The sequence below is a fragment of the Megascapheus bottae genome, chromosome 7 (assembly GCF_031878675.1).
Source record: "Megascapheus bottae isolate mThoBot1 chromosome 7, mThoBot2.hap1, whole genome shotgun sequence".
In the NCBI taxonomy this organism is placed as follows: Eukaryota; Metazoa; Chordata; class Mammalia; order Rodentia; family Geomyidae; genus Megascapheus; species Megascapheus bottae.
The window spans coordinates 44,848,347-44,875,454 of record NC_143515.1 but is presented as its reverse complement, the minus strand read 5'-3'; the positions used below and the strand labels follow the sequence as shown (position 1 = coordinate 44,875,454).

The 27,108-nt window shown below is 37.4% G+C and overlaps 1 pseudogene; it reads right to left on the bottom strand.

Annotated features, from left to right (window-relative positions):
* Positions 1-3,891: 3,891 nt before the first annotated feature.
* On the bottom strand, positions 3,892-23,133 carry LOC150060722 (TAR DNA-binding protein 43 pseudogene; annotated as a pseudogene).
* Between the last annotated feature and the right edge of the window lie 3,975 nt (positions 23,134-27,108).

The window sequence follows — 27,108 nt, the reverse complement described above, 5'->3', positions numbered from 1 at the left end:
CCCAACATCCAAAGAACTTAGCAAAGTGTAGTAAGTACCTAGTAGTGATTAGTGTAAGTTCAGGGCAAATATATTCAACATTTTTTTTCTTAGTGACAGTGGTTAACATTCCTTTATATAATCAGAACCCCACAGACAATTGAATCATAGCATTTTTCCTTTGCATCCAGGAAGTTACTCCAAAATTTCTGTTCAGAAACTTTTAGTAAACTCGCTATAACCACTACAATCTTACATAAATGTACTTAACTGAAATCTCTTGTCAGATCTTTCAGGAATCAATATCTTTATGTTTTTGCTTTTGATTGTTACCTGTGGTTTGGAGACAGTTCCTTGCTATGTAGCCTAGGCTGGCCTTGAATTTGAAATCTTCCTGCCTTAATCTTGTGTAATCTCAGCACATGGGAGATTGCTTTTGTTGTTGTTATTGTCGCTGTCCAGCGTAAACACTTTTGAACAGTGTTCAGTTTCTACTCAGATGACAGCTGAAACATCACTTTCCTGATGGTTGATGGGATTTTGTGTCATGTAGATTGGTGTTTAAGGTTCTTACCAACAGAATTTCATGGATAGAGAGCATTTGATTGTGTGCATGAACATAGACTTCTATTCTTACCTCCAAATACTAAGAACTAAAGAATTTCACATAGGAAAATACTTAATATAGACAAAATTAGAGGGTACCTTTCAGAAAACCGACTTAAAATCGATGATATTAAGACATGATGGCTGTAAAGTATCAGAACCATTTGGTCTAACCCACAGAGCAGGGTAATGAATGAAACTTGCAGTGTTCCCAGATCTGCTGTGTGTGTGATACTGTGATCGCTCTAGAGACAAACACTCATTCGATGGAAGAATTGTAGCTGCCCTAATTTCAAAGCAGTTGATAGCTTCACTGTTAAGTGCCATTATCACAAAATGATGCAACACTTATCACAGCAGCTGCTGTCAACCTTCTCCTTCTTCCCCCTCCCAGGCTCCGTGAGGCCATGTGATGAATATCAGACCGGCGCTGTATAGTATGGTTGAAATATTATGACAGAAAACGTATCTCCTAGTTCCTTGACTAATGGTGAAGGGTCCCCAAATTCAGTAGGAACAAATGGCTGATGGAAAACTCCAGTTACAATACAAGGATTGTTTAATTCACTGTGTATGGAGCCATCAATCCCCACTCCCATTTACCAGTAGACACTGAAAATTAATCATTCTACATCTCTCTCTCTCCCTCTCCCTCTTTTCTCTCCACCCCCTCTCTCTCTTGGCCTGGGATGCCCATCTGTAGGATGAGCAGACTGAGCACATAAAAACACAGGACAGCCAGTTAAATTAGAATTTCATGAGAAGAAAATATTTTTAGTATAAGCATGCTTCAAATATTGCATGAGAAAAAAGGGAGTATCTATTGTTTAATTAAACTTAAATATAACTGGGCATTGTATGTTATCTGGCAATCCTACTCCAGAATCTTTTTTAATCCTGCTCTTGAGGCAACTCCTACTATTATGTTGAAATTCCCTTATTACATAAACTGCACCTGGCATTGGAAGCTTAAATAAAAGAAGACTCATGGGAGTTTGAGAATAGAAGGTGTCATAATAAAATTTATGTTTTAAAAATTAAAGTGGTGGTGTCTTTTGTATGAATAATGAAAAACAATTCTATAATTCCTACAGGAGATAGACAAAAAATATATTCTAGTTATGTCCTTCACATGTGAGTATTGTTGGCTTAAAAAATCCCAAAGGGCATTTTATAAGATTAAGTATTGTTTTCTAACTCCAACTTTTAAAGTGCAGTCCCTGAACCCCCCAGTAGTGTCAGCAACACCAGTGAGCTTGTTAGAAGTGCAAATTCTCGGACTCCCAGTAGACCCTCCTAACCCAGAAACTCCAAAGGATGGTGCCAGACTTCTAGACATGAAATCCTGATACATTCTTAAGTTTGGAAACTACTATCATGTCAGCAGACTATAAAAGAAATTGCCCTGCTCAACACTTCCACAATTTGAAATGCTTCATTTTTCGGACTACCAACCTTTTTTTAAGTTTATATTGATGTGTCACTAAACTTACAGCGAGCCTGTGTGTGTGTGTGTGTGTGTGTGTGTGTGTGTGTGTGTGTGTGTGCTCACACACTCTTACTGGAGTCTGGATGAAGGGCGTTGCACTTTCACTGTAACTCAGCATTTTCTCCCCTCAAGGCTGGCACTCTGTCACTTGAGCCATACTTCTACTTCCACTTTTGGATTCATGCTTGTTAACTGAAGATGAAGTTTGGTTGAGAGTTTTCTGCCTATTTGGAACATTGAATCTCAGATCTTAGTATCTTGGGTACCTGAGATTACAAGCTTAAGCCACTGATGCCTGGCTCATCATAGCTGGCTCTTCAGTCCAGCCAAATACCACCCTGTTATACATGTAGTTCCTTTCTTCAGGAGAGTTCTTAATCTTCTGCAGTGTAGCTTCTGCCGTTAATGTCAGCTGAGGATGTTGGTGGTACTGTCTTTTTTTTTTTTACTTAAATCAGTTTTATTTAAGAATTTCCAACATTGACAACTCTTATAAAAAGCATCCAAGCACAGGACACAGAACTGCAGCAAACAGCATTCTTCTGGGAAGCTAACAGACAGAGAACTTGCACCCGCGAGACACCTGAGCTCGCTGGTGAACTCTGCTTCCAAGTACTCCCGCAAAGCACACCACAAGCTCAGTCCATGTTCTCAGCCCACCAGCTTCAGTTCACGTTCCCGCACTTGCAGATCGGTAACATAGGAGAACACACACCATACAGCATTCACAGCAGTGGACGAGAGGGGAGGGGAGGTACAAGTGTCATTTCACTAACACATTCAGCTAAGGGGGTTATCTAAGAACAAAACTCAAAGTCTTCCCACAGATGTGGATGTCCTTTGAATGCAAAAACATCCGTATGTTATTTGCTAGCAATGCTCTCTGCACACTCTCTCACCAAAGCCCACAGGATCGAGAGACACATCTCGCCAAGTTAAAAAATATCCATTATGCACCACCAAGTCTCTGCAAGCGCTCTCCTTTTCTCGCTCATACTAGCCTTTCATGCCTCGGCACCAAATCCCACACAAGGTTTCAAAAGTTCAAACAGCCTTCTGGTTCCATCTCACAGCCTTGCGTTCAGAGCGTTGATACGACTCCATGACATAAAGAGCAGCGGATAAAAATGGGACACCCACCGTCAAAGACGCAGCCTGTGCAGTGTGATGGCGGACTCTTGGATGAGAAAGCATGTAGACAGAAGCATTCCTAGGGCAGAATATTTACAGCACTACTTTCAATGAAGTGCTTCTTCCATAAACATTTGAAATGAGATGAACTGCAGAGATTAAATGAAGGCTTCATATTGTACTTTTGCATGTGAGGGGAGACAAGCGTTAAAACTAAAGTCAAAAGAACCAAACACCACAAGACACTGTCTGTTCCCAGGGGAAACCCATGTGGTGGGGTTCAAATTAAAACAAGGAGAAAAAGATGCAGTTCTAACCAATGGTTTCCATTTTGAACATGCAAAGAATTCTCTTAACAAGTCCCAGGATAAATGAGCAGGGAGGAACCTTTTGCTCTCAATTGTAGTGTTGGTTTACCATTCAGACAACAGCAGCTCCCTTCCAGCCACTCAATATTTCAACCTTGTATGTAACAAAACATGTAAAATTCCTTTAGCTCTTCCTCTTTCTAAAGAAAAATGTCAAAAATACCGCTGAATATACTCCACACGGAACAAACCAATTTGGAAAATCCTTAGTACATAGGTATTTTACAATATACTTACCACGAGTTTAGAAAAATTTGAGTTCCCACCATTCCATTCCATTCCACTCCAACCAACCACCCAACCGCCCACACCCACCATCTACATTCCCCAGCCAGAAGACTTGGAATCCATGCTTGAACCGAATCCTCCATTGAACCCACTGCCCGAGCCAGTATTCGAGGCTGAGCCCCAACCAATGGCCGCACAAGAATTAGACCCACTTTAAGAGTTATTCCCAGAACCAAAAGCCTGGTTTGGCTCTCTCTGCATGTTCCCCTGGCTTTGGTTATTGCCTGATGGGCCTGACTAGTTCTGCTGACTGGCCAGCATGCCCATCATACCCCAACTGCTCTGCATGGCTGGTTGGGCGGCAGCCATCATTGCTGGATTAATGTGGAAAGCACCGAAGTTCATCCCTCCCCCCATATTGCTACCCTAATTATTTTCCAAACCAGCTCCATCCCCTCTACTGTTACCAAACCCACCCTGATTCCCAAAGCCACCTGGATTACCACCAAATCTTCCACTTCTTTCTAACTGTCTACTGCCATTGTGCTTAGGTTCTGCACTGGAGATATGCACACTGATGCCTTTTATGATCAGGTCCTCGCCGCAGAGAGACTGGGCCACCTGATCATCTGCAAATGTAACGCCCTGGGTTTGATTCCTTAGTACCACATACCCAGCAAAAGTTAGAAGTGGTGTTGTGGCTCAAGTGGTAGAGCACTAGCCTTGAGAAAGCCCAAGGACAGTGCCCAGGCCCAGAGTTGAAGCCCCAGGATTGTCTGGAAAACAAAACAAAACAAAACAAAAAACCTGTCCATATTAGTAAATATAGCAGGGAGAAATATGAAATGAAATTATAGCTAATATACTAGATATTGTGAAGAAAAGTATACTCATAAACCAAATGGGGGTAATAATGGGAAGTCATAAAGAAAGAAAGTATGCATTGAAAAATAAACATTAACAACAAAAAGATATAATGATGCTTTGAATCATAGGTGGGTATAGTTGAAAATAAAATTAAGACTTTGCAAGTGCAAGTATTCAAAAATACAAAGAAGAAAGAAAAGCAGGGGAGGAAAGAGAAAATAAAAGGGTAAAGACAGAGATATAGAAAGATACATATGCACAATCCATGTAATCTAAGCATTTATCTAATGTATACAAGGCAGAAGCAACAAAGATTAAAAAAAAAAAAGCTATGGCTGTAGGAAAAAATGGCACTAAGTCAATAAGTGGGGAGGGATGAAATGCAGGAGGAAGTTAGAAATGGCTAAACTTCATCAGCCTTCCAGGAAAAAGTGATTGACATGAGAAGAAGGAGCCATGTGGATAAGTGCAAAAGTGAAAAAGAATGAAATCTGGTATTTTCAAACCTAGTCCTTACATTTTAAATCTTCTTGACAAAAAAAGACAACACTTAAAATTATAAACAAATGACTTAAAAGACATAAGTAGACCAAAAATTCTCATCATCTTTAATCTGGAAAAAGAATAATTTTCATTAAATTCAATCATTTATTCATGTCATAACAAAGATAGTTGGGATGGTTAGATTTTGTAATTAATTGAGAAACTATCTTTTTAGCAAGGTTTGCCTTAATCTTCATGTAAAATACAGTAATTAGCTGGGCACTGTTGGCTCATGCCTGTAATCCTAGCTACTTAGAAGGCTGATAAAGGCAGATACCAGTTCCAAGCCAACTTGTCAGGAAGCTCTAAGAGATTGTTATCTTCCATTAAGCATGAAACCAACCTCCACTCAAGAATTTTAAAAAGCCAGAACAAAAAACAAAGCCAAAAAGGGAGCTATGGCTCAAGTAGCAAAGCACTAGCTCTGAAAGTGGTGGGGAGAGGAATTCAGGGTCAGCACCCAGATCTTGAGTTCAAGCCCCAGAAACAACACCAGAGTGCTGTTTAACTAAATGCTGAATGTATGTATTTTAAAATTTTCTTCAATATGAGCAGTGATTTTCCTCTGTGAATAATTAATGCTGATTTTCATTCTTCTATCTGCTTTAATGTTGCTAAGTACATAATTATAGACATAATAAAGATTCAGATTATCATAAATACTAATATATTCAAAGTAAAAAATGAGGAAAGATTTGTTAACGAGAAAAAAATTTAAACTTCAGGGGATGCAACAGGAACCTTCTATGCCAACAAACTAATACATCCTTCAGAGACTATGGAATGTGTATTTTGAAAGCATGTTAAGACTATAAAGTCATCCCTACAGATATTACAATAAGTTAATACAGAAAATAGTCTAAATATTTTTCCAGTGACAAGATCACCATGAAGTTAGTTCTATTTTGCTTTCATGTCAGATTATTATCTATAGTACAGACAATATTGTATATAGTTATGACCCTTTTGATGTCCTTATTGACCTTAAAATAAAACATAACTTCTATTGTTCGGAAAAAGTTATTTTAGTACTAACCCTATAAAATGTTCTATCACATTCATATGATATTTATTTTAAAAAAGAGTAAGTAAAGCAACACTAGTTTTAGAATTAGTTTTATTAACTTCAGGATCAAAGAATGAAGAAAATGATGAATTTCCTTGTCATTTTCTCTAGAGTAAATAAGGAGAACACAAATCCTTGCTTTTTGTCATGGAGTACCAGTAACTGAGGACATAGAAAGAACAGTCTTAGTACACACTATGTCCTTCCATAACATGAGCAAATTAACAATTGAATGAATAACCATTCAAAGATATTGCTTTGGTTAATAACTCTGGAAGAAAGCTCTTTAAGAATACCAAGTCCTCTTAGGTAGCCTGGGCAGGAAAAAAAGCTGAAAGCAGAGCTGTGGTTCAAGTGGTAGAGTGCCAGCCTTGAACAAAAATGCTAAGGGAAAGTACCAAACACCTTAATTCAAGCTCCAGGACTACCACCATATATATTATATATATATATATATGTGTGTGTGTGTGTGTGTGTTAAATGTATATATATATATATATATATATATATATATATATATTCTTGAAGAATATCAGTCTTTCAGTAAGCCAAAGACTGAATTGATGGGTGACAGGAATCCTTGGTCAGTCCTGCTGCTCATGCTCCCAGCTTTATGTGTATGATCCCCTTACTGCTTTTTGCTAAAGGTTTTACTTCTAATTCTATTTATTACTAAAAGGTAAGGTTTTGACTAGGCACCAGCGGCTCACACCTTGAATCCTGGCTACTCCAGAGCCTGAGATCTGAAGATTGTGGGGTCAAAGCCAGCCAAAGCAGGAAACCGGTATTTTTATTTCCAATTAACCCCCTGGCTCCCTTCCCTCCGCAAAAGCCAGAAATGGAGCTGTGGTTCAAGTCGTAGAGTACTAGCCTTGAATTTGAGAAGTTCATGGACAATACTCAGGCAAGAAAGAAGAGAGAGAGAGAGAGAGAGAGAGAGAGAGAGAGAGAGAGAGAGAGAGAGAGAGAGAGAGAGGAGAGAGAGATTTATATAAATTAATAAATTATCCGTTTGTTGTCTGATGAATATTATTATATTATTTCAGGTTTCTAGATGCCTCTTGGGCTGGAAAACAGAAACTGGCAAAAAAAAAGAATAGGAAAAAGCAAGGTAAGTAAAAGTATAAATAGTTCCCTCTTCTAATAGGTTAATGGTTGCTAAGCAGCTTGGGCCCAGAGTTCAGTTCTGCAGAAGGTGGAGCTCTTGGCTGAGGCTATTCCAGAGAGGGTAGAGAACAGAATGCAGTATTAAATTTTAAAAATAATATATTGTATTTAACATTTTTTTCAAACCACAGTCAGAAACAGAGTGTAGTTTTCAAAATGCAGTCAGAAACAAAAAAAATAAATTTTCTAAGTTCTAGTTTCTATTCTATGTTAACCACTTAAAATGTATAGGCATTTCCAGGCTTTCTTGCCATTAAAAATACTGATAAAATGACATGCTACAAGCAGGTCTTCTCGCTTCTCCAGAGCAGGATTTTATGAGATTTGTTATAATGTACACTGCTTCTATTTGCTTGAGTTCTCACAGAGGAAAAATTACATTTGTGAGGTCAGTGACTTAAGCAAATAAAGAAGATGTGTTTTCTTTAAATTATCAAACAAGAAAAAATTGGAAAAGAAATATTTCTTCCATTAACACAGTTCCTTTTGTCTCCCAAATTTTTTTAACCACTGATTGAAAGTAATTTAGAAAATGCTCAAGAATATTAGCTAATATCTATTTTGGCTCAATTATTCTTGTCTTATAATACATAAAAGTCTGTTTGATATTTATCATTATAGAAGAATAAAGTAAAAGTTTGTGTACTTCAACCTTCTTCATATTCAAAATTGTTTTCAGAAATATTATATTATTTTTAAATGAAAATTACATGATTAAGGGAGGGAGAAAAATCCAGGAAAGAAAAGACCAGGAGGAAAAGGAGGGAGGGGCGAGGGAAGGAGGGAGGGAGGGAGGGAGGAAGAGAGGGAGAGAATGAGAATAAAAATGTTAGGTCCTTATGATTACATCATGGCTCAAATTCTTTTATTGCTTTGAAAATACTGACATCTAGTGGCTCATAGGTATTGGTACCATTGAGTTCTGAATCAGAATTCACAATTGCAATGAGTCTAATTACATAGAAATAGAGAACAAAAATGATTTTATAGTCATCACAATCACAAATCACTGTCAAACACCTGTTTCTCTTACTATGGCATTCTAGAAAGACAGCAATGTTTCAGATATAGAAGCCTAATACGTTGTATGATGAGAAAAAAATGTTATCAATTTACCCTTGGGAAGGTTAAGCAGGTTATGATCTCTGAGACTGGTTGACATAAATGCGCCAAAGTTAGAAGAACAGATCCCAACATTTTCTGTACATATTCATGATAAGTATTTGCCCAAATCAACTTACTTTTCCACTTGATTCTCAATGTGTTATGAAAAAATTGTTTTCTTTATGATCAAAGTAATGCCAGACATCATTAATTTGTAATTGCTTCTTTTGTATTACAATTCTTCATTAAAAGTTTGACCCTGCATTTATTTTTTATTCTTTTTTATTTCATTATATTTTTTATTGTCGGGGTAATGTATAGAGGGGTTACAGTTACATTTGCCAGGTAACAGGGGCATTACTTCTCACACAATGATACCCCTCTCATGTTTTTGTCTGCATTTCTTCCCCACCCACTCCCAATCATCTTGTTTTCCCCCTTGTGAATCATTTTATATAACCTATTCTTAAACTCCTATCAATGCATACTAATGTTATTTCTATCTTGTTGCCCAGGAAATAAAATATACCATGTTTATATTAAATTAGGAAAGTCAGAGAAGGTGTTCTGGACAGGTTAACCAGTAAGCAACTCCTATGGATCCTACTTTTGAGATTCCAATACAAAGGGAACAATAGTAAAATGTTGACTGCGTAAAAAAGCAACAAATATTTAGATGGAAGAATAGTAATGAGAATTATTACTATTGCTGTACTGCTAGGCAGGGAATGCCTACTATTTGTCAAACTCTAAAAATATTATTATCTTTAGTGATAGAAGTAGAGGTGATCTGAGATTTAGGAGTTCAAAAAATCACCCAGGGAATAAGACTAGTCCTCAAGAATAGTACAGGTTAGTTAATACATCTTGCCCTCCTTCTGATGGCATTTTAAACAACACAGCATACCCACATTTTTTTGATATTGAGATGTGAATTTATAGCACCTCTCTGATTTGATTTGATTGACTCTCTTTCTCCACTGATACTCTATCAACTGATCCAACTCTTCTGCCCTGCTTTTTGATGGCTATTTTGGAGATGAAGTATTTCAGACATTGCTCTCCCAGTTACACCAGAAACCTTGGTTCAATAGGTCTCTCCTCAATACATAAGATTACAGGTATGAGTTACTGATATTTTCTTAACATGCACATGCATTTCTGAAATAGAGGTGCTCACATTGTCATTTTTGAATTTTAAATGGTCAACTTTAGATTTTTGAAAGAATTTTGATTCATTCTCTGTTCCTATAGAAAATCAAGACCTGCTTTAAAAACATGTGAGTTAGAATTTGAATTATATAATTTAAATTTCTCCCCAGGAAACAGTTTGTTCTTAGAAATGTTAGAGCTTTAATTTCCTAATCAGTAATCTAGGAAAAATACCATCTGGAGATACCCAGAATGGTAGGTTAGAAGGGAGCCGCACTGTGCAGCTTCTAAGTCACGGAAAACATGTCCACCACAAAGGAGCTTCTCAGTAACTCTGCTGTGAAACGAACACCAAAAAGCAAAATGTGCCAGGTTGTGGCAATCAAATGAGAACCTGTTGGAAACCAGTGGGAACAGAGCAAGGGGAGAACTCTGCAAGTCAAAAACCAGAGCCAACACTATCAGTAGCTATGGGTCCAATTCTGCCACCAGCCAAAAGCCAGTTGAGAATCAGCTTGAACTAGAGCAGGATCTCCACAGACAAAAATAATATATGAGGGCAGACAATGATGAACATTTATGGTTCATCCTACCACAAGTTGAGAATCTGCTGCCATGAACTACAGTGACCTGGAATTCTTGTGAGCCAAGACACAGACATAGCTGCCAAGGACAACAGGACAGTGGCTGGTGAAGGAAGACGAACACAAACTGTGCTTATTTTAAAAAAATTAATTATATATTTTGATATTTTTATTGTAATTAATAAAAGGGTTACATATTTGCCAGATAGAAGGTGCATTAATTCACATACATTGATACCCTTTCACATATCTTGGTCCCCAATACCCTCCCCCCCCACCCCAACCCCTCATCTTGTTTCCCGCCTTCCCTACCCAATTTCAAATAACCAAATACAAATATATCCAATATATCAGATAACAAAGTGAGATACTGTAACAATATGAGATAACCAAGGGACAGCAAAAGAGATGACAGATAACATAGTACCTTAAGGTCAACAATCATTCACTATATGGCTTTTGTTTCAATATCCTAGAGGTCCTTTCAATAATTCAACACATCAACAGGAGCAAGGACAAAAATCACATGAGTATCTCAATAGATGCAGAAAACGCAATTGACAAGATCCAACACCCCTTTATGTTAAAAGTTCTGGAGAAACTAGGAATCCATGGAACATTCCTCAATATAATAAAGGCTGTGTGACAAACCCACAGTTAGTATTATACTTAATGGCAAAAAGCATTCCCTCTACAATCAGGAATGAGAAAAGGATGCCCACTCTCTCCACTCCTCTTTAACATAGTATTAGAATTCCTAGCCAGTGCAATAGGGCAAGAAGCAAAAATAAAGGGGATCCAAATAGGGAAAGAGGAAGTAAAACTATCCCTCTTTGCAGATGACATGATTCTGTATTTAAAGAACACTATAGACTCTGCTCCCAAGCTTCTTGAGGTGATTCAAAACTTTGGAAGTGTAGCAGGGTATAAAATTAACCCTCAAAAATCAACTGCCTTCCTCTATGCCAATGATGAGAGGAAAGAGGTAACAATCAGGAAAGCAACTCCTTTTGCAATAGCCTCAAAGAAAATAAAGTAGCTAGGAATTACCTTATCTAAGAATGTAACTGACCTTTTACTTTAAAACCCTGAAAAATGAAATTAAAGCAGAACTGAGGAAATGGAAAAACTTCCCAGGCACCTGGATTGGAAGAATCAACATCTTGAAAATGACAATCTTGCCAAGGGCTATCTACAAATTCAACGCAATACCCATCAATATCCCAATGTCATTCTTTAAAGAAGTAGAAGAGGCAATCCAAAATTTCATATGGAATAATTAAAGACCCTGTATAGGAAACACACTTCTTAGCAGAAAGAACAGTGCAGGAGGAATTTCAATACCAAACTTTAGACTCTATTACAGAGCTATAATTATCAAAACAGCTTGGTACTGGCACAAGAACAGGCCTAAAGACCAATGGAATAGAACTGAAGACCCAGATATTAAACCACAGACCTATGGCCACCTAATCTTTGACAAGGGAGCCAAAAAAATAGAATGGAAGAAAGATAGCCTCTTCAACAAGTGGTGTTGGCAGAACTGGTTAAGCACCGGCAGAAAACTAAAGTTGGATCCTTCTTTGTCACGCTGCACTAGAATTAACTCCATATGGATCAAAGACCTAGAGGTAAAAGCTGACACACTGAAAACTTTACAAGAAGGAATAGGAGATACACTAGGCCTCCTTGGCACAGGTCAAAACTTTCTTTATAAGGACCAAGAATCACAACAAAACAGAGAAAGACTGGATAAGTGGAACTGCATTAAATTGCAGAGCTTTTGTATGGCAAAGGACATAGCTAGTAAATTAATTAGGAAACCTACAGAGTGGGAGAAGATCTTCACCAACCATACAACAGACAAAGGCCTCATATCTAAAATGTATCAACAGCTCAAAAAATTGAATCAATCCAAAACTAATCTCCAAAGTAACAACCATCTCATTAAAAGATGGGCCAAAGACTTAAAGAGAGCCTTCTCTGAAGAAGAAACAAAAATGGCCTATAGACATATAAAGAAATGCTCAACATCTCTGGTCATAAAAGAAATGCAAATCAAAACAACTTTGAGATTCTACCTCACTCCAGTTAGAATGGATCAGGAAAACGAATAACAACAGATCCTGGAGGGGATGTGGTCAGGAGGGATCACTACTACACTGTTGGTGGGAGTGCAAACTCGCTCAACCACTATGGAAAGCAGTATGGCAGTGCCTCAAAAGGCTAAACGTAGAGCTCCCCTATGACCCAGAAATTCCACTACTTGGCATTTACCCAATCATCCAGAAACAAGGACATACTAAATCCACTAGCACAACAATGTTCATTGCAGCATTATTTACCATAGCAAAAATATGTAACCAACCTAGATGTCCCTCAGTTGATGAGTGGATCAACAAGATGTGGTGTTTGTACACAATGGAATTCTATGCTGCTGTCAGAAAGAACGACATCACCCCATTTGTTAGGAAATGGAAAGACTTAGAAAAAATCATATTAAATGAAGTAAGCCAGACTCAAAGGAACATAGGCTCAATGGTTTCCCTCATTTGTCATAATCAGTAGAAACCTTGGGCTCTCCTAGATTTTCAATAGAGCAAAACTTTATATTTTTTATTATTGGGGTAATGCATAGAGGGGTTGCAGTTACATTCGCCAGATAGTAGGTGCATTACTTCTCACACAATGATATCCCTTCTCATGTTATTGTCCCCACTAGCAAAAGGATTTGCATTGCAGCAATATATTTACCATAGCAAAGATATGGAACCGATTAAGATGCCCCTCAGTTGATAAGTGGATGAACAAGATGTGGTATTTATATAAAATGGAATTCTATGCTGCCGTCAGAAAGAACAACATTGCCCCATTTGTAAGGAAATGAAAAGACTTGGAAAAAATTATATTAAGTGAAGTAAGTCAGTACCAAAGGAACCTAGGTTCAATGGTTTCCCTTGTTTGTAATAATTATTACACATCTTGGACTCTCCTAGCAGAAGATTGCAATAACTCAAAACCTAGGTACATAGGTCATATAGGATGAGACTAAATGAAAAGATCTCTAGGATATGGAAACAAGATCTTTATCTTGTGTGATCGTAGATCTTAATGTACTATGTTATTTCTCTTCTATTTTGTTGCCCTTTGGTTAATCTCATATTGTTACAGTATCTGACTTTGTTACCTGGTATATTTTATATATGTTTATTTGAAATAGGAAAGAGAAGGGGGGAAATAAGATGATTGGGAGGGGTTGGGGGAAGAAAATGGGGACAAAAGCAAATGTGATTATAACCCCTCATACATCACTCTGACAATAAAAAATTAAATAAAATTTAAAAGGGATCAAACTTTAGTGTCTATGCGGTAAAATAAGCAGCCAAGGTACATAAAAACACATTCAATAAAATTACTGTAGAAAAATTCCCATATCTTAAGAAAGATGTTGACATCCACTACAAGAGACATTTAAAATCCCAAGTAGACTGGACAAAATATACTTTCTCTACTCACGTTATAGTTAAAATTCTCATTCTGGAAAATAAGACCTATAAAAGCCACAGGGAAAAATATCAGAAAAAACTAAAAAGCTAAAAAAAAGCACACAAGGATATATTTCAAGGCTTGAAAGGAAACACTTGCTTACAAAGATTACTATATTCCTCAAAATTATTTAAATCTGATAGAAAAATGAAGGCCTTCTAAGGCAAACCTCAGTTGTAGTGATTTATAACCACTAACCCAACCATGAAGAATACTTAAAGAAATATTACACAGAGACGAGAAAGAAAGACAGGGTCTTACAGACTTTTATCAATAGCCTATCACAAAAATAATGACAGCAATAGCCAGGTGCAATTGTGTCTTATAACTATAATCCTAGCTATTCAGGAGTGTAAGAACCTGTGGATTGTGTTTCAAAGCCAGCCTGGGCAGGAAACTGTGAGACTCTTATCTCCAATTAACCACTAAAAGGATAAACTGACTGTGTGTGGCTCCAGTAAAAGAACATTAACCTTGAACAAAAAGAGAAAAAGCAGAGAAAGCTGAAGGATAGCCCCAGACTCTGGATTCAAGCCCCAGTACAGACAACAGAAATAGATAGACAGATAGACAGAACAAGAGTGAAAAGGCTGGAGTACAGAAGCAAGTGGTAGATTACCTGCCTCGCAAGTAAAAAGCCCTGAGTTCAAATCCCATTAAGGCATAAAAAAGATGAGGGCTGGTATACCCAAATAAACAAAATCAGAGGTAAGAATGCTAATATCAAGACAAAAAATTACCAAGATCCAGAGCATCATGAGGGAATAGTTTTCAAAGCTTTATGACAACGAATTTGAGAAATTAGAAGAAATGGATGAATTTCTAGCCAATATTAACATACACACACTGAACCAAGAGGACCTAATCCAGCTAAACAGACCTATTTCAAGCACTGAAATAGAAATGGTAGTAAGAGACCTTCCATCCAAGAAAATCCCAGGGCCAGATGGATTCACAGCTGAATTCTATAAGGTCTTCAAAGCAGAGCTCACACCAACACTCCTCAAGCTCTTCAACGAAATAGAGAACAAAGGCTCTTTGCCAAACTCATTCTGCGAAGCCACTATAACCTTAATCCCAAAACCAGACAGAGATGCATCAAAGAAAGAGAACTATAGAACCATTTCTTTGGTGAATATTGATGCAAAACTTCTCAGCAAAATACTGGCCAACCATCTTAAGCAACTCATCAAAAAATTATACACTATGATCAAACAGGATTCATCACAGGTTTGCAAAGCTGGTTCAACATATGCAATTCAATTAATATAATCCACCACATCAACAGGAGTATGGACAAGAATCACATGATTGTCTCAATAGATGAAGAAAAGGCATTTGACAAGATGCAACACCTTTTATGCTAAAAGCTCTGGATTCCATGGAATCCATGGAACATTCCTCAATATAATAAAGGCTGTGTATGACAAACCCACAGATAGCATTATACTTAATGGCAAAAGCTAAAGCCATTTTCTCTAAAATCAGGAATGAGACAAGGATGCCCACTCTCTCCACTCCTCTTTAACATAGTATTAGAATTCCTAGCCAGTGCAATAAGTCAAGAAGCAAGCATAAAAGGGATCCAAATAGGGAAAGAGGAAGTGAAACTTTCCCTCTTTGCAGATGACATGATTCTGTATTTAAAGAACCCTACAGACTCCACTACCAAGCTGCTTGAGCTGATTCAAAACTTGGGCAAGGTAACAGGGTATAAAATTAACCCTCAAAAATCAACTGCCTTCCTCTATGCCAATGATGAGAGGAAAGAGGTAACAATCAGGAAAGCAACTCCTTTTGCAGTAGCCTCAAAGAAAATAAAGTACCTAGGTATTAACTTAACTAAGAATGTAAATGACCTTTTTGATGAAAACTTTAAAACCTTAAAAAAGGAAATTAGAGCAGAACTGAGAAAATGGAAAAACCTCCCATGTTCCTGGATTGGAAGAATTAACATCGTGAGAATGGCAATCTTTCCAAGGGCTATGAATAATTTCAATGCAATACCCATCAATATCCCAATGGCATTCTTTAAAGAAATAGAAGAGGCAATCCAAAATTTCATATGGAATAATGAAAGACCCCGTATAGCAAAAACAATTCTTAGCAGAAAGAACAGCACAGGAGGAATTCCAATACCAAACTTTAGGCTCTATTGCAGAGCTACAGTGACCAAAACAGCTTAGTAATGGCACAAAAACAGGCCTGAAGACCAATGGAATAGAACTGAGGACCGATATATTAACCCACAAACCTATGGTCACCTAATCTTTGATAAGGGAGCCAAAAAAATAGAATGGAAGAAAGACAGCCTCTTCAACAGGTGGTGCTGGCAGAACTGGTTAAGCACCTAGAGAAAACTAAAGCTGGATCATTTGTAACCTTGCACCAGGATTAACCCCAAATGGATAAAAGACCTCGAGGTAAAAGCCAACACACAGAAAACTTTACAAGAAAGAATAGGAGATACACTAGGCCTCCTTGGCACAGGTCGAAACCTCCTTAATAAGGACTAAGAAACACAAAAATCAAAGAAAGGCTGGATAAGTGGGACTGCATTAGACTGCAAGAGCATTTGTGTGGCAAAAGACATAGCTAGCAAATTAACTAGAATGCCTACAGAGTAGGAGAAGATCTTCACTAACCATACAATGGAAAAAGGCCTCATATCTAAAATATATTAACAGTTAAAAAAATTGAATCACTCCAAAACTAATTTCCAAAGAAACAACCATCCCATTAAAAGATGGGCCAAAGACTTAAAGAAAGTCTTCTCTGAAGAAGAAACAAAAATGGCCTATAGACACATGAAGAAATGCTCGGCATCTCTGGACATAAAAAAAATGCAAATCAAAACAACTTAAGATTCCACCTCACTCCAGGATCAAGAAATCTAATAACAACAGGTGCTGGAGGGGATGTGGCCAGGAGGGATCACTACTACACGGTTGGGAGTGCAAACTTGTCCAACCACTATAGAAAGCAGTATGGCAATTCCTCAAAAGAGTAAACATAGAACTTCCCTATGACCCAGCAATTCCACTACTTGACATTTACTCAATCGTCCAGAAACAAGGACATACTAAATCCACTAACACAATAATGTTCACTGCAGCACTATTTACCATAGCAAAGATATGGAACCAACCCAGATGTCCCTCAGTTGATGAATGGATCAACAAGATTTGGTATTTATACACAATGGATTTCTACGTTACTGTCAGAAAGAACAACATCTCCCCATTTGTAAGGAAATGGAAAGACTTAGAAAAATTCATATTAAATGAAGTAAGCAAGACTCAAAGGAACATTTGTGATAATCAGTAGAAACCTTGGGCTCTCCTTGCAGAGATTTACAATAGAGCAAATGCTAGATACATAAGGCCATATAGTATGATGCTAAACGAAAGTACCTCCAGGGTATAGAAACAAAAGCCATATAATGAGTGCTTGTAGTCCTTAATGTAGTATTTTATCTCTCATTTCTTTGGCTATCTCTTGGTTATCTCATATTGTTATTTCACCTTGTTATCTGATATATTGTATATATGCTTATTTGGTTATTTGAAATTGGATAATGAAGGGGGGAAAAAAGATGATTGGCGGGGGTGGGAGTAGGGAAATGGGGACCAAGACATGAGAAAGGGTATTAATATTTGTGACGTAATATACCCTCTATCTGGTGAGTATAATGTAACCCTTCTATTAATTACAATAAAATATGTATAAAAAATGTAAAAAAAAATATGAGGCCTGGGAGTTTGGCCTAATGGTAAAGCATTTGCCTAGCATTCACAAAGACCCGGGTTTGATTCCTAGCTACCACATATATAGGAAAATGCTCCAAGTGGTGCTGTGGCTCAAGTTCTAGAGCTGTGGCCTTGAGAAAGCCCACTGACCGTTCTCAGGCTCTGAGCCTGGCAAAAAAAGATGAAACTGTATTTGTATGGATATTTTTCTAGGATCTGTAATCTGTGACATTGATTCATATATGTATTTGCTATAACCACCTTCTTGTAATTACTAATTTTGTGAAGTCTTATAAGTGATCAATCATGTTACTTTTTCATTCTTTAATATTCCATTGGATTTCCTAGGTTTTTACTGTGCTTATGAAATCTAGAGCAAATTTGTGTGTGTGTGTGTGTGTGTGTGTGTGTGTGTGTATATATATATATAAAGCCAATATCATGTCCTTAGCACTGTTCTTGGGCTTTCTCAAGGCTAATGCTCTACCACTTGAGCCACAGCATCACTTCCAGCATTTTCTATGTATGCGGTACTGATGAATCAAACCCAGATCTTTGTGCATGCTAAGCAAGCACTCTATCACTAAGCCAAACTCCTGGCCACCCAAATTTGTTGATATTCTTAATGTAGATCAACAGAAATTTTATAGATACTCTGTTGTATCTATGTAAACTAAGTTAGGGACATTGATATGTTAAGAATTAATTTAACAAATTTATTGGAATACATTTCTTCAGAATATCCTTAATGATTAAGGAAAGCCTAAGGTGTGCTCTAGTTTCTATCTAGGGTATTCAATATGCAACTTTAGTACTTAGAACATGAAATAGTATACTGAGTTTTCTGGTCAGGGTCAGTGAAAAGCAAGAGGAGCCCTGGAAAAACAGAATTTTAAAAACAGCTTCTTTTGGATCTTTTTTGTATGAATTATTATCTATATGAAAGTTGCATTAAAAGAAATCTCTGTTGTTGTATTGGTATTTTTAAATCTCAATGAACACTTGCAGCTTTGTAATACAAAAGACGTCACTGCCTGAGTCCAGGGACAAGAGGTTTTGTATTAAATCTCCAGAAATACTTTTAGGGGACAATTGAGTATACTGAGGTTCAAGATTTTGACTTTATTTGTTTTCAGATTCTCCAAATCTTCCAAGCTCTGATGGCAGTAAGAACACAGGTGCTATCCATCATTCTTATTAGAAATTGTCTAGTGATTTATCACAAGGGAAATGTAATTTAAGGGCTAAATTCTATTTTATTTGCATAAGGGCTGTATGGAGGAAAAGAAGTTGTAAATTAAATTGCAATGAGCTCTTCTAAATCCCTGTGACAGAAAAAAAGCCTCCTTTCTGTATGTCATGATTGCCATCTTTGTTTATTTCAGGAAACACTGGGAGGAACTGACTTGCTCATGCTGGCTTATTAAGGAGCCTCACTTCTTCCTGGTCCAACATTCTGGGCACTTCACTGCTCATTAGATTCTCCATCAAGGATAATGAAGGAGAAAGAGACAAGAAAAAAAACGGCCAGTGAAGGGACTGTCACAATGATTGATACAGAATCTAACAAAAGCTTGCCCAGAGAATAGGGATTTCCTTATAATATCTCCCTATGGCCTATTTTACACTTGGGAGATCATCATTATGATTCAAAGCAGCTTACTTTGTGTGAGACATCTTATTTACTTTACTGTAAAGGCTGATTTCCAAGGTGCAAGGAATTTCAGTTTCATTAACCAATGATACTTTCAAAATCAGTCTGACGGGCTTGAACAAAGAGCCACTATAATGGGAAATTGTGGGGTTTTCTCATTTAGAGAATTAATGCAAATAAAGAGCAATCCATAATAATGAGGTGTAAGAGGTGAGGCTCAAGTGGTAGGGACACTTGTGAACAAGCAAGTCTCAGAGTCCAGCATCATTACCTGTGCACATACACACAAGCACACACATACACACACACACACACACACACACACACACACACACACACACACACACAGAGCCTTGTCATTTTTATCTTGTTCAAGGAGAAGGATGAGGAGTAGAGAGAAAGTAGAAGAGGGAGATGATGGAGGAAAAGGAAGAGGAGGAGGAGGAAGAGGAAGAGGGTGGGGAGACAGAGATGGAGAAGGTATAAAAGGAAGGAGGAGAAAAGGAAGAAGATGGAGGAGGGAGACAGTAGAGGAGAAGGAGAAGAGGAAGAAAAGGAGAAGATATGAATGATAGCTTATACCTTAACCTCCTGAATATGCCCAGTATTCAGGTGACTGAAGCAGGAGAATCAAAAGCTCATGGCTAAGCCAGACTACACAACCAGCCTGTGGTACATAGAGGCCCACATCTCAAAACAAAACAAAACAGAAAGTTAAAATAGGAGATCAAACTAATTTGAATCACATTTTATTTACACAGCAGTCCCAAAATGTACCTTCAATATGAAATCAAATAAAACGTATTTATATGAGTTTTAAATGTTTTAATAGTATGTCTTTGACGTGTACTTTTTACTTAAAGTGCATCTCTAGTCAGGTTGGTCAGATTTCAGTACTCAAGGATACTTTTGTTTGGTTGTTCCCATAAAGGTCAATTTGGAAAAATCTCTCATTGTTCAGTTACAGCTATCCCCTTGCCTTACAATTCAGACACTCTGATTAAAGATTGGTTATACATTGCTATGTATGTCTGATGTTTCTACCAATTAATTAATGTCATATACTTTCAGAGTCAGATATTCGTGTGCTTGGTTTCTTTTGCTCAAATGAATTTGTGAGACTCCTCAAATAAATCACTTTAAAAACGATTAGACTTTTCAAGTTAAATTTCTTCCCAAATACTCCATACATCTGCTCTTCCAAGTATACTATTTAAAAATACTGTATATCCATAAATAGACACAGATATTTATAACAACCAAACACTGGAAATCCCCTTATGTTTATTGACATGTTGCTGTCCATTTTACTGTACACCTATAGGAAATCTTTCTCAACTCTTAGATGAGTGCGTTGTCAAATGCATTGGTGTTTTTGTAATAATTGGTTTTGATAGTTTTGATTAAGAAAAATCACTTATATTAATTTAGTTTGCTAATTCATATATTAGAATATTTTTCCATGAAGGGCTTTAATTTCTGTTGGTAATAATTTATATTTTTCAGTTTGGAAGGTTTATATTCATTTTGTTTGTTTCCTTGTTTTCATTTTTATTTCCAGAACAAAGGCTTATACTCAGTGTCTGGGTACTGTCTCATAGCTCTTTCCTTCAAAACTGGGGTTGTACCACTCAAAATATAGCTACACTTTCAGATTCTTTTCTAGTTAATTGGATATAAGCATTTCATGGACTGTCCTGCTTGAGCTGGCTTTGAACCTTGATGCTCAGACTGAGTAGTTAGGCATGAGTCACTGGCTTCTAGCTTTTTTAAAGAATTAACTTTGAAACTTTTATGAATGCCAAGTCATGTATTATCTTTATATCCAGCCATCTTGCTACATTGCTTCATTGCTTTATTGTTTCTACTAATCCCCCCATCCCTCGCACACCTCTTTTTTTCTTTCCTTAGTATTAGTTTGAAGTAAGGCAGTCCTCCAGGTCCCAGCTTCCTAAACAGGTGGAAAGATGGCCTGATCTGCCAATGCCGCTTTGTAGTCATTTCCCTATGGATACCTTTGTCCTGGATTTTTGATACACCTAAATATGTCCTTGTAGAAATAGTTTCATTTTTCCTTTTCTTCATGTATATTTTTTCTAATTGTACTAGTAATTGAAAATTTTAAAAAAATAAATTGGTAGTGACAATAGAAATGTGTCATTAAGACATATTAGAGAAGGAAACTTTGTTAACAAATCTTTAAACTTACAATACTTTTATTTCCTGACATTTTTCCAGAAAGACCCTATGGTAATTCAAATTCCCTTATGTCTTTACCGTGCAGAAGTCACTTCTATAGTTGTATCACACTTAATTATAATTTTTTTTTTTTGCCAGTCCTGGGCTTGAGCTCAGGGCCTGAGCACTGTCCTTGGACTTTCTCAAGGCTAGAGCTCTACCACTTGAGCCTCAGCACCACTTCCGGCTTTTTTCTATGTATGTGGTACCGAGGAATCGAACCTGGGTCTTCGTGCATGCTAGGCAAGCACTTTAACCACTAGGCCAAACTCCCGGCCCTTAATTATAATTTTTAAACAGATGGCTCATGGTAAATTGTTGACAGTATCATTACAATGTTATATGCTCTTTCCTCCTGAAGCTTCCAAACAGGCTCTGAAAGGGGAAATTGTGAGCGTTTTCTTAATTTAAAAAGCTATGTGATAAAAGAAATGCAAATTAAAACAACTCTGAGATTTTACCTCGCCCCAGTTAGAATGGCCAAAATCAAGAAATCTAGTAACAACAGATGCTGGTGGGGATATGGCCAGAAGGGATTGCTACTACACTGTTGGTGGGAGTGTAAACTTATCCAACTACTATGGAAAGCGGAATGGAGGTTCCTCAAAAGACTAAACATAGAGTTCTCCTATGACTCAGCAATCCCACTTCTGGGCATTTACCCAAATATCCAGAAACAAAGCCATACTAAACCTACCAGCACAACTATCTCCATCACAGCATTATTCACCATAGCTAAGATATAGAACCAACCCAGATTCCCTTCAGTAGACGATTGGATCATGAAGATGTGGTATATTTACACCATGGGATTCTATGCTGCCATTAGAAAGAATGACATTGCCTCTTTTGTAAGGAAATGAAAAGGCTTAGAAAAAAATCATATTAAGTGAAGTAAGCCAGACCCAAAGAAACATAGGTTCCATGGTTTTCCTCATTTACAACAATTAATATACATTTAGGATTCTAACAGCTCAAAAGCTATGTACATATGACCATATAGGATGAGGCTAAGTGAAATGAACTCCAGGATACAGAAACAAGAGGTTTATCTTTGTGATTGCTGTTCTTAAGATACTATGTGAAGGTATAGTTTTTCTTCTTTTTCCCTTAAGGTTCATCTCATGTTGTTACTGTATATGACTTTGGCACTTAGTATATTGTATATATGCTTATTTATGTATTTGAAAATGGGAAGGTAAGGGAAAACAAGATGAATGGGAAGGGATGGGGGGAAGGAAAGTGGGAGAAAAACATGGGAAGAGGCAACAATGTTCAAGAAGTAATGTACCCATTACCTGAAAAATGTAACCCCTCTGTACATCACCCCAACAGTAAAAATAAAATTTAAAATAAATAAAGAAGCTTTGTAATGCTAGTATAAGTGTGGGTGTCACATATTGGATGCTAGAGTAGTACTGAGTTAGGTAGTGGCCAGATAGCCACAGATAACAGAAATCTGGATCTTCTAAGGTTTGGTCAGAAAAGCAGCAGCATTTCTGACAAACAGCTCAGAGAGTGCGGCTGCTGTTCAGGTGTTTCAAAACCTTTCCAGAGATGGTCCTCTTGTAGCAGAAGTGGGTTTAAGTAGAGGGCAGTCCTCATTCTCAATCGTCCTGAGATGCAGGAGTATTCAATTACATCAGTGTTTGGGACTCTCATCTGTTCCAAGTTTCTCACTGATGTTTCTGGTAAAGGATATATTTATCTCTGTATCCATTTTAAGTCTCTTGAAATGCTACAAGTGCAAGAGGAGGTGAAGAGGAGATGGAGGAAGTCCAGTTTGGGAACTAGAAAACAAAGGGTGGCATGGGTACTTACTGCTCAGAGAAAACAGGAAACAAAAACAGTGTGGACAAAGAATCTGAAGAAGAAAATCCTCCAGAAAGTCCAGTCAGAAAACTTGGGATGGCCTAGGATCTGGAAATCTAGTAAGATCAAGACATCTGAAGTATTTCATAAAGAGATATTTCTTTCCATAGCACCTAAATAGCATTTGGCTTACAGAAAGTCACTTGGCAAATATCTGTTGAAGAAATAAAAGAATGAATTTATAACTTCATGAGGAGTACTAGACCTCTACAACTTTATAGAAACAAATATTAAATTAATAAGGAGATAGAATAGATGAGCTTTAGGTATGGAGTCATTAGAAAGAGTATAAGGTGACAAGAAATTAAACTCAGTGCAATACATAGAATGATAGGGCATGCCCCTTCTGCCTATCCACAAGATATTGTGAAATTAGAGAAAAATAAAAGAAATAAAAATTTAAGAACTAAAACAGTAAACTAAGGAAACTAAGAAAACAGGAACAGCATAAAAAGATGAACACACTTAGACTAAACAAAACAAAAACAGCCATTTTATCCTTATAAAAATAATTGAAGTTTCACGTTCCATTAATGAAGAGACCTTTTCAATATATCAAAAAGTAATTTTGGGGGAAAAAAGTCTCACTATGGCAAAGAAAAAGAAAAATTCAGAGTTGGAATTCAGATTTGGAAAATGAATTGTCAGATCTTTTTTTTTTTTTTTTTTGCCAGTCCTGGGCTTGAACTCAGGGCCTGAGAACTGTCTTTGGACTTTCTCAAGGCTAGAGCTCTACCACTTGAGCCTCAGCACCACTTCTGGCTTTTTTCTATGTATGTGGTACCAAGGAATCGAACCCGGGTCTTCATGCATGCTAGGCAAGCACTTTAACTACTAGGCCAAACTCCCGGCCCTGAATTGTCAGATCTTTAAAGAACGTCAAAAATACAAAAAGAAGAGACAAGGTGCTTGGCCTAGTGGTAGAGTGCTTGCCTAGCACAAAGACACGGGTTGGATGCGGGTTTGATTCCTTGGTACCACATACATAGAAAAAAAGCCAGAAGTGGAGCTGAGGCTCTAGTGGTAAAACTCTAGTCTTGAGAAGACCCAAGGGCAATGTTCAGGCTCAAGAGTAGCAGGAAGAAGAAAGAAGAAAGAAGAAGAAAGAAGAAGAGGAGGAGGAGGAGGGGGGGGGAGAAGGGGGAGGAGGGGGAGGAGGGGGAGGAGGGGGAGGAGGGGGAGGAGGGGGAGGGGGAGTGGAGGGGGACAGGGAGAAGGAAAAGAAAAAGAAGAGGAGGAAGAAGAAGAGGAAAGAGAGGAGGTGGAGGAAGAAGGAAAGAAAGAAAATAAGAAATAGAGAAAGAAATCCTAAGAGTGAATGCAATGAATCCTAAGAGTGAATGCAAAGGTGAGTATTGACTGGCTGGTGAAGAGAACACAGGCTTAGGTTTTCTTAAGCAGTGAGTTCCTCATCTCAAATTGTAAAGTGAAATAGATGTTATATAAAACTGATGAAATATGACATGTATTCCCTAGCATGTGACACAGACATGAGAATATAAATAATACTACAATAGTCTAGTAATGTGAAAAGCAATCTCTGAAGAGGGAGAACTTGTGCTAGTTGCTGGTTACAGTAAGCATATTGACCTTGACAGGTAGAAATATTTGATCAGCTGTACCCCATGGAAATATGTATTTGAAGAAAAACAAAGCTTAAGAAATGAACCAATCCTTAAAATGTAAATCATTTAAATTAAAAAGAAACCTGACAATGCCTATTCATGATAGGTCTGTTACATTCAGGCAACTTTGTATCTTCAAGTTGCACCAGTATGAGATTACTCTGAAATAAGTTGTAGCTTAAGGCATGTTCCAGAGGCTTCTGATTGATCATAATTATAAGTCTTTAATATAAAATGTTCGGCTAAAATGACAAACATGCAACAATCTTCTTTTTTGTTGTTGTTGGTGGTGGTTGTGGGGCTTGAATTCTGGGCCTGGCTCTGTCCCCGAGTTCATCTCAAGGCTACTCCTCTCCTACTTAGCTACAGCGCCATTCCCATGGAACAGTTTTCTTAATATAATTTTATGAATGAGAGAAAATGACATATAGCACACCTACAGCACGTATTTGTGTACAGAGAAAATAATTATGAAGTCAAATAAGCATGAATATCTTGGATTAATTTCTGAGAGAGGGAGTGGGATTCTGAGGCCCAGAATTATCCTAAATTAACCTTTACATTTAAAATTAAAAGATGGGGGCGGGGAGTTTGGCCTAGTGGTAGAGTGCTTGCCTAGCATGCACGAAGCCCTGGGTTCGATTCCTCAGTACCACATACTTAGAAAAAGCCAGAAGTGGTGCTGAGGCTCAAGTGGTAGAGTTCTAGCCTTGAGAAAAATCCAAGGACAGTGCTCAGGCCCTGAGCTTAAGCCCAGGACTGGCAAAAAATAAATAAATAAAATTAAAAGATGGTACAGTGTCTGAAGAAAAGTATAAGGCATCTAAAATACTCTTCTGTCTCCCATCTACGATGATCTATTGAAAGCAGTTTAGTTCAGTTGTCACCTGTCGTACATCATTTGAAGGATATGTTTGTATTTAAAGCAAAAAATAATTTTTAACAGTTTAAACCATCTGAGTGTGTTTATTCATTTGTTCTTCCTCCCTTGAAAGCATGCTTGCATATGTGTTTATCACATCACAATCTGACTTTTTATTCAGCATTTCAAAGTCTTGCCTCAGTACATTCACCCTCTCTTAGCAAACCTGTTTTGCCACACTATTTTACCCAACATCTCCTTTAGCCATTTGCATATTACATATTGACTTTAAAAATCTAAATTTGCTCCATCTTTTTAGCCTTCAAGTTTTCTGACTTCATTTATTTCTCTCCATTTTCCAGCAGATGGTGCTGGATAGTAGCTGTAAATAATCTGGTTTTTGATTTTAGACTCTGGCAAAATTCTTTCTTTAGACTGAGGGAACTGAACTGAGCTTAGGGTGGGGACAGGAGCTAAAGTTTTCCAGTAACTATAACCCTAGCTATTCAAGAAGCTGAGATCCAAAGATCACAGTTTAAAGGCAGCCAGAATAGGAAAGTCCATGAGGCTTGACAGGTTTCCTTCCAAATCCTCCACTGTTACCAGGTACTTTAAACTTTCACTCATGGTTCATTAAGCCCAATTGTGACAAACTCTCTCCTGAGTGTTTTTCATGGATCACTCCCACATATTTCTGACACGGTTAACAAATCTACATGATTTTCTGCCTTCACGAATGAGAAAATTGTGACCCTTTCAAAGTTTCTCCACTTCACAAGCCATAGAAGAAAAGAACTGGCACTTTGGGTAGAAGAAACATAAGCTTGGGCTCTGTATAAACATTGCCTAATTTTACTTATCTCAGCAGACACACTGAATGGCTGCAAGCATCTATTTTTCCTGATGTGTAAAATGGGAATGATAATATATGACTCTCCAAAGTTACCTTGTTATTAAAATATCAGGGATGGTCTCTAATGTAGTCATAGATTTTTCTATTAAAACATTTCAAATGGAAAACTAAAGAAATAGAATTTATGTTCATATTCTCCTTCTCTGATACTTTCCCTAATTTCATATTTTTGTCTTCTCTTCTCTCTAATATAAGACCTGCAGTTCTTTGGGCCAATTCAGTCTCAAACTGTTTCTTTAATTTTCAAAAAGTGTTACATTTCTCAGCATGGATTATTTTCCACTGTCCAATAGAAATCAGGAGCAATCATTTAAATCACAAGTTACTCCTGTCAAATGTGGTTTGCCTGTTTCCTCAGGATTGGC